The sequence below is a fragment of the Ciconia boyciana genome, chromosome 7, assembly GCF_034638445.1.
Source record: "Ciconia boyciana chromosome 7, ASM3463844v1, whole genome shotgun sequence".
NCBI lineage: Eukaryota > Metazoa > Chordata > Aves > Ciconiiformes > Ciconiidae > Ciconia > Ciconia boyciana.
This window is the reverse complement of record NC_132940.1, coordinates 3,909,112-3,918,352: the sequence shown is the minus strand read 5'-3', so window position 1 is coordinate 3,918,352 and position 9,241 is coordinate 3,909,112.

Genomic DNA, 9,241 nt, shown 5'->3' with positions numbered 1-9,241 from the left:
ACCTTGCATTTATTAAAATTAAGGGATTTAGGGCCTCCCTGTCTATTGATTTCCCCGGGAAGGATGCGAGCCCCGCGGCTGCACCCCAGGCCCTGGCAGAAGGGTCTGTGCGAGGGGAGGAAACCGCCCGGGGCCCTGGGGTCAATAACGCGCCTCCAAAAAAAATACCTCCCGAAATACGGAGCTGTATGATAGATTGTAATTGCTCAAGAAGAGCCATTACGGCCCGTTAGGTCAATACTCTGCATTTCCAAAGTGCTTTAATTAATACATATTTACATCAGGTAATAGCAGGGATTTCTCTGAGCCATGGTATGAGGCCAAGAAAGGCTCCTAACGTTCATAATTCGGGGGGGCACGAGTTTAGTCTCTTAGTGCTTTATTGCACCTTATAAAAATGCGTCTTGATGTCATGAGCAGCAAGAAAATCTCCGTCCAGCAAGAGCATCGCATGGCCCCTCGCCTCGACCTGGGGGTCCCGCACAGCGTGGGGGGGGCGATGCCCCAAAGCTTTGCCAACTCGCCCACCGCAACCCCCTCGTCCCTCCGCTCCTGGTTGTTCCTTTGGAGTCACAGATAAGCGACCGGCAAGATAAATTACCATTGCTGCGGGTCGTACGGCGCAGCGGCCGGGCTCAGTGGGGATGAAGGATGCTGGTGCTGGGGAAGGTGCCCGGGCACCCTGGATTATTTTGGAGGGGGTGACCCACACCCTCCAAAGCATTTTTAAGTGATAACTTCTGCTTTCAAACAACAAGTCACCGGTCCTGCCGGTGGGGACGGCGGGGCTCAGCCACCTCCCCGTTACACGTCTCCCTCCTGGGCGCTGCTGCACGTGCAATTGAATGTCTGCCCTTAAACTGCTGCCGTTCTGCACCGGCTCAGGGCTCGGTCCGGTGTTGAGAACCTCACGGGACATCCATTTAATAGTAATCTATTAAATATAGTAATCCCAGTAATAGTAATCCCTGAAACGCAGCCCCTGGCTGGGCTGTGCCCGGGCTGGGAGCTGCCCTGCGTGCCCGGGGACGGGTGACCGGCAGGTTACAACCGCCCGAGGTGACTCTAAAAATATAAATGCTATAAGGTTATGGATTTTTTTAATTTTATTTTTCCCCCTCCCCACAACCACAAATTAGAAACGGCACTGCTAAAAATCACTGGTCTATCCACAAATTTTAATTAAAACCTAAATAAATCATTTTCGTCGCTGCACTTGCATATAAACAATGAGGGAGATGGCACACTTACAGCGGCTTGTCAACGTTCGGTGACTAATGAGTCGCTGTGAAAATACAATCTGAAGGGACGGAATTGAAAGCAGATTCCTCGGCTAACGAAGGGCACATGCGACCCCGCTGCGGCCATCGCGGCAGAAGGCACCGAAACCACCTCTCGGGGCTGGGGGGGAAGGAAAAATTTCGTTAAGGCTGGCAGGACGAGGCTTTATTAAATAAAGCGCGGCGCTGTAATGCGATATTGCAGCTGCAGCCTTTTCGCCACGTTATGGAGTAATGTTTTCCCTTGTCCTTGCAGCAAACAATAACCATATGCTGGATTTGTTACCAAATGTTTATTTTATTTCTTCATTAGTACACAACGAGGAACTCGGAAAAAAAAGAGGTTTCGTTGCTCCCAGCGCTCGGGAAGAGCTTTTAACCAGGGACCCAGACGTCTCACGCAGAAGTGCTGACGCCGCTGCCCGATGCCCTCTCGCAGCGGGCGCCGTTGGAGCGTGCGCTTTGCCACGCGTTACCGCGTGTCCCCGCTGCACCCCCGGACCCAAGGGTCCCGGTCGGGGACGCCCGGCACGGGTGGGAGCGGAGGAGCCGGGATGGGTGCCACGAATGGCGTTGTTCCTCCCGCCCCGGAGCACCGGCCGCGGCGCCGTCAGGAGGACGGCCAAGAGAGACGCCAAAGTTAAACAAATTCTTCTCCCATGTTTTACAAACTCTCCCTGTCTGATGGGACGGGCAGCACCGGGGCCGGGGGGACGAGCGGTTTGGCGCAGCAGAAGGGAGTTTTTGGTTATGCTCTGGGGCAGAGACCTCGCCCGCCCGCCAGTGAAGCCCACGAGCTGCTGATGTCCAGCAGAAATGGAAACCCTGAGGTCCCGGTCAGCTGTGGCTCTCAAAAAGCCTCTGAACTAAAAGCCAGTTTTACGAAGTAGCCTTCCCCTTTCTAAAAGCGACGGCCTCGGCCAAGCTCTGCTCGGGGCGCTTGGGCTCTGCCTGCGGCCGCAGGGGCTGGAGGAGCCCATGGGACATCGCTGGTGCCTTCAGGGACCATCTTCAGGTGCTGCTCCGCAGGTGGAGGGGCTGTCGCTGCATCAAGGGTGCGATGGGCTTGGGCACGGCTGTGCTCCACTGCAGAGCTGCTGCCCTGCATGGACCCCTCCACTCCACATGGACCCTTCCTCCCTGCGTGGACCACCTCCTCCCCACATGGACCACCTCCTCCATGTATGGACCACCTCCTCCCCACATGGACCACCTCCTCCATGCATGGACCACCTCCTCCCCATATGGACCACCTCCTCCATGCATGGACCACCTCCTCCCCACATGGACCACTTACTCCATTCATGGACCACTTCCTCCCCGCATGGACCACCTCCTCCATTCATGGACCTCCTCATCCCCGCATGGACCCTCTCTGCCCCACATGGACCACCTCCTCCATGCATGGACCTCCTCATCCCCGGATGGACCACCTTGTCCATGCATGGACGTCCTCCTCCCCACACGGACCACCCCCTCCCTGCATGGACCCCCTCATCCCCGCATGGACCACCTCCCCCCCGCATGGACCACCTCCTCCATGCACAGACCAGCAATCCCCCCATGGGAGAGTGTCCTCCAAGGCCAGCATTCATATTTCAACCAGTAAGTTTCCACAAATTCTTTGAGTTTGACAAAACACCATTTTCTTAGGGAACATTTTCTCCACCAAATATTTAAGGCAGACCTAACTTTCAAAGGTTGGGATTTCCCCCCTCAAGGGACTGAGAGTCTCCAGGCGGGAGCCGCATCTCCCACACACGCACGCAGCTTGGAGCTGCGGTTCCTCAAAAACACCCAAGAGCACAACGCTCGCTGCAGCCCTGCCCATGCCGGCAGCCTCGTGAGCCGCAGCAGAAGATTTCCAGCAAAGACCAAAGAATTGTCTTGCTCCCAAAATACCCAAGAACTATGCTATTTCCACCAAGAATGATGCTGTTACCACCAAGAATGATGCTATTTCCACAAGAAGGATGCTATTTCCACCCCAGAAGGATGCTGTTTCCACCCAAGAAGGATGCTATTTCTTTTTGGGGTGATGGTAACTCACCCCACAGCATCCCAAGCAAGGAAATGCCTGGAAATGGGAGCTGGGCCACCTCACTCGCCTTTGCCTTTTGGGGTTTTTTCCTCTCTCTAAAGCAGCCTCATGAAAAGAAAGAAAAATATTATGTTGTGTGTGTTGCTTCTGCAATTCAAAACCCAGTCTTGACAGGGGGAAAAGTAAAAAAAAAAAGGGGAAAAAAAATATCAAACCGCTCGCAACTGCAGCACATGCTCATGGAAACAAGATGTGGCGCACATGAGGCTGTCCCAGGGAGAAAGTTTGCTAAAAATAACACATGCAGATTATGTACATAAAATGTCATGAAATATCAGCACATGAAACCGTGTGGTAGTTCAGGCTGTTGCGATTACAGCTCGAATGTGCCAGCTGACGGACACGCAGCACTGGGTGCGTCTGCAGCGGGAGCCAGGCGTGGGGCCAGCTCCGCTCTCCAGCCGTTGCTCGAGGCACCGGGGACCGTGGCCGGCCTCGCCGTGAGAGCCAAGACCCTGCGAAAATATAGGGGGACGGGGCTTGTGGTTATTTTCTGGCTAAGGAGGAACAGGCATAGCCCTCGGGCTGCCTCCGAAGCCCTCGTACCGGCGAAGGGTCCGTTCCCGGGGGCTGGGGAGGGGCTGCGCTGGGGCTGCTCCACCAGCCGGGAGCAAACCTGGGCACGGCCGCGGTGGAGCGGCCAGAATCAGCCAGCCTGGAGGACTTCCCGTTGTCGAAGTTCACCTGGGCGCAGGATGGGACTGGCGAGCCGGACCTCTGCTTGGAAAGCAAATCTCAAAACAAGGGGATTTTTTTTTAGCCAGAGCATCGCTCATCCTGGGTGAAGCAGACCCCTACCAATTACTTTGCCAGAGGAAAGATGCCGGTAACTAACTTTGCTGGCGTGCGGGAGGAAGTCAACACACTTTGAGGCACTACCGAGGCCTGCCAGACCCCCCGAAGTCCTTCGGGGTGGCATTATAAGGCGGCTGACATTTTCCGTGCTCCCTCCTTAGTCTTCTGCCTGCGATATAAATTTGCCTCGAGTTCCGCTTTTGTTATGTGCATGCATCTACACGCTGTTTGTTTTTACACAGTGACCTACATAACTCATTTTAACACGTAATGAGGCGGCAGGGTTGGGCTGGGGGGTGTCGGGGGCACGCAGCGGCTCCGGCTGCAAGGAAGCCATCGTTTCTGTATTTGGGAGAGGACGGCGGGGACGATGGCATCCTCGCCCTTCGCTGTCCTGCCGGAGCCCTCCGTGCTGGTAGAAATAGTGTTGGGCCATTTCCACCGGTGGCCAAAACCATGGATGAACTCTTCTTAACCGTCAATTTTAAGAAAATATTCATTTTGAAATGTAATTTCTGGCCCCTCTGTTCTCTTCCATGTTTGCTCCTCGTGAGATAGTGGCTCTAGTTAGCGGAAACACAGCGATGCTCCAGGAGCCCCCCACCACGGGAAAGCTGGGGGGGTCCCTCAGGCCGGGTACTTCCACGTCTATGGGAATATGTATTTTGTTTCACAGTTTATCCTCAGATAACGGCCATCAGGACACGCTGCTGTTGTCCCCGTGGCGAGCCCAGCCTGACCCTAGGTCAGCGCTTCTGCCTCTTCTTCGCTTAGTATTAAATATTAGTAAATATTTAAGTACAACGGAGTTGGCTGTGATTTGGGGAAATCATAAGTTATCGGATAAAGCCAGTGGGGTGCAGGGACAGCCTGCGCAGAGGGGCACGTCCCCCCGAGGGCACCGGGGCTCACAGCCCGGCTTCGGGAGCCTCTCCCGCGGCGCCGGGTGGGGATTTGGGCCGAGACCTCCCCGGGCATCCCGGTGGTGCCCGGTGCCTACGGGGAGCCAGCCTCTGCCCTCCCCGACGGCTGCCAGCACCCCCCAGCCTTTACAAGCCATAATATTCTCTTAAGTTATCCACGTTACACATTTTAATCACTTTTCTAGCAAATAAAGCTTTTACCCAGCCAGTCGGATGGAATTAAATTACTTTACAACGGATTTTTATTTCTTCCCCCCCCCAAAGATACTTTTTATTTCGGCAAACGCACGCTGCTCTGGCGGCTCTGAGGGCGAGCAAGGCCCTTTGTATGGCATACAGAAAAGCACCGGGATTCATCGCTTTCTCATTATTTTGTCCTTTTGCTGGATATTGCCAGGGTTTGGGGTTTTTTTTTCCCTCCTCCTTTTCTTTCTTTCCCTCCAGTCCACTTGCAAGGAGCTGATGGAAGGAGAGCAATATTCACCTCCCAAGTCTGCTCATGTGGCCGGCGGTGGCTCGGCAAACTTTTCTCTCCGCCATCCCTGCGTGCGGGACGGTGTGTGCCGGCGCGGCAGCGCTTGGCAACCCCGGCGCCGGGACAGCCGTGTGAGGAATGACGCTGTTTGTTTGCTCCACGTCCAGCTATTTGTCACTGGCCATTTTGCCTCCAAAGCTTTAATATTTAATGAGATCCGGGCTGGCCGGGCGCTGTGCAGCCACGGCCGGGTGCTGCGGCTCGGTTTCCTGCAGTGCGGGGAAGGCTGTCGGGGGGGGAGTGAGTTGTGTACTGCGGCAGATGGGACTCTTTTTATTTCGATTGATTTTCAGTTAATAACTTTTAACCTCCTGAACCGAGGCGGCTGCCGGCGGGGCTCGTGCGGGCGGCAGCGGGGATGCAGCCTGCAAAATGCCGGGGGCTCGGCCGGGGGGCACGGGCACCTCTCAGCCCAGCCGGGGATGCTAAGGGGACCCCAAAGGGGAGGTCTGTGGCTTGAGGAACTCCCTGACGGGGCACACGGTGGTTATTGATTTAGGAAACGTGCACCTTAGCGGGGAATGCACCGACCCCCCCCTTGCTCCATCCCCAGGGGTGCCAAGCAGCCTCAGTTTCTCCATGCAGGAAAATGGGTTGATTTTCCTCATTAAAAAGGGACAGGAGGGACAATGTAAAGATCCCATGCATAAACCTTCCTAAGGGTCCCCTCTTCCCTCAGCACCCCACGCCGGAGCCCTCCCACAACCCACCTGGATGAAGGAAAAGCCATTTTCCCAGCATTTTCCCAGCTGGAATGCTTCCCTGGTTGAGAGCCCATGTCACTGGGCTGTGATCCCCCACCTTTACAGCCCCAGAGCTGGGGTTTGGGGAAGTTTTTCTTATTTCTAAATAATATTTTTGCACCATTTGGGAGGTGTTTAGGGTGGGTTTTTGTTTTCTCTCCAAAGGAAGGTTGGAAGAGGAGCAGTTGCTGGTGGGCGCAGTTGAATGGCAGCCTCCAACACGATGTCCGATGTTCCTGGAGAGGAAGAGCATTTTCCCAGTCAGATTTCGGAAGGGTCACCCTGGACGCGGGGCAGGAAAGCTAGCGAGGGCTCCCATTCCCTGCGGCATGGGGAGGAGAGGAAAGAGCTGAAATTGTCTCAGTTATCGTCTGATGTGAAGGAGGAGAAAACAGCGTAGGGCAATTCTTTAAAAGGCAAAGGGGGAGTGATGGAGAGCTCTCCTCCCCGGCAATGCACACCCCGTGCCACCCACGGAGGACGCAGCATCGGGGTGCTCCGGCGGCAGAGCCTGCGCCGCAGGGCGAGAGCTGCCGGCTGCAGTGGCGTTTGCACCGGATGCCTTGGAAATGCTGACTGCCCTTGCTACGGGGCGGGCAGAGGGGCGACGGCGGTGCGAAATCTTGCAGCTGGATGCGACGTGGGGAGCGGCAGAGGCACCGGCAGTCCAGCGCGGACGGGAGCCTCCTGGCTTCCCGCTAAAGGAAATTTCTCCTCATTTCAGCTGTAGGAGCAAGGCTTGAAAATGCACACTCTGGAGCCAGGAGACGAAGGAAAATCAGATAAAACATACTTCTGAAAAGGATTTTGAGGTGAGACTCATGACTTTTTGATGGACCAGACTGATTTAACACCCTTGGTGTTGCTGCCGGCTGGTGCAGCTCCAGCTTCTTGTTGTCCGGTCAAGTCAGGGGTCCTTCCCCGCTGCCACGGGACGCTGCCCCAGCCAAACTCCCGTGGTTCGGCTACAGGGGAGGGTAAGGGATTCATCTGGACACGCGAAGCACTATATAGTGCAGCCAGGAATACGTTTGAACTCTCGAGGTCAGCAGTTCAACATCGTGCTGTTACACCCATCTCAGATATTTCATTCCCTTTCTGAGTCCTCATCATGAGACAGCGCAGTGGAGGCACGGCCGGTTCATGATTTGGGGGATTTCTTCTTGGATGGTACGCTGGAAAGGGACACTGAAGGCTGCCACAGCACTGTGATGGAAGAGAACCGTGGGGCATGAGCAACCTGGAAGAGGCTGGTTTGGTCATCCAGCTCCAAAAACAGGGCAGGAGTCCCCTCTGCGTGGAAGTGAGAACACGAACAGGGCTCGCAAGAGCAGCAGTTGAAGTCACCCCCATGCACACCCCTTCAAAACCAGTTTCTTCAAACAAACACCCCTGTGGGAAAACAGCTAGTTGAGATAACCAGAGGTTTTGGGTGCTGGAGGCAGCTTGCCTTCGTCTTTCTCGCTACGTGCACAAAATGGATTGTTATCTTCCATCCGCTGCGTACATCCGGCTCTGTTCGCTGCCGTCGGCACAATAGCTTTTAAGGATAGTCTCATCTTTGTTCACCTAGGAGAAAGTAATTGGTCAAATTTAATTCAAAGAGAGATCAATTAGAAAAGGTTGTGATAGACAGTTAGGTCACCAGCAACTCCTATAAATCTCGGGTAGAATTTCCTCCTTTGCCACGTACCAGTTTGATGTAGGAAATGGCTCATTTGCAAGCTAAAGGTTTAATTAGGAGAAAAAAAAGGTCAGCAGAGATCAGATGTGAATTGCAAAGTGCTAAAGAAGTTTACTGCAGCGACGTATTTATTGAGAGCCATGCTATAGACCTGCTCCCTCTCTGCCCAGAATGCTAATAGCACCCCTTTGAATTCTTCCTATCAACAGAAAAATCATTGATAATAGGTGGGATGCCGTAAAACTGTTTGGCACCTGCTTTCTTTTTATGGTAATCAAAGGGCTTTGCTAAGACCCAGAGACTCCCTTACCCATCTCGTTAATTGTGGATCCTTCTTTCCAGGTCAGGTTTCCAGAATGTGACACCCTTCGGGTCGCTGTTTCCTCTCCCATCCATCGCAATATGAGCTTTGCAGAGGGTATTTATTGCTCCTCCTCCTCAGGGACATTGTCACGATGTAAATTGTGCCAGAAATACCAATATGATGAAAATTCATGGTATTTCTTCCTCACCTCACTGTATTCCGGATGGTTTTTACGGGCGTGCAAACTGCAGAAATAGAGAGTTCTGTACAAGCTCTCTTAAAAGCAGTGGGAGCAATAGCAATGTGATTACACGAGGTTTTAGCTCGTCAGCGAGAGTGCTGAGCTGGCCCAAGGCACTAGAGCCTAAAGTCAAGCCACGCCATCGATCTCAGCTCCCAGGGCCTCCGCGGGCAGTGCTTGTTTCAGTGACCTTTGGGGTCCGGGGCAGAGGGGTCCGGGGGAGGCTCAGCGGCGTTTCAGGTGCTACCGGCTCTGCGGGCGGCAGGAGGAACGGCAGCCCCGCGTGCTGCTTCGGACACGGGGATGTAGCGGACTGAGAATGTGCTCTGACACACTGCTGCTGCTGCAGACTAGATGGGAGGCATCACCACTTCATCTGCATCTCCAGGAGCTCCGTGAAGGCTCCCTCCTGCTGCCCCTGTTCCCTGCGCCTCGGGGGGTTCCCGCCGGGGGGGATTGGCACCGGTGCTCTCGGTGCGGCGGTGCTGCCACTGCCCTTCGCTGGGACCTCGCCAGCGGGCGCAGATGCAGCTTCCAGCCCAATCTGCACTGCAGCTGGGGCTGGGAAGGGTTCAAGGAGTGCTGCTTCTTGGCCAGAATCACCAGGGGTCCAGGCATCCCGAATTGTCACCGAA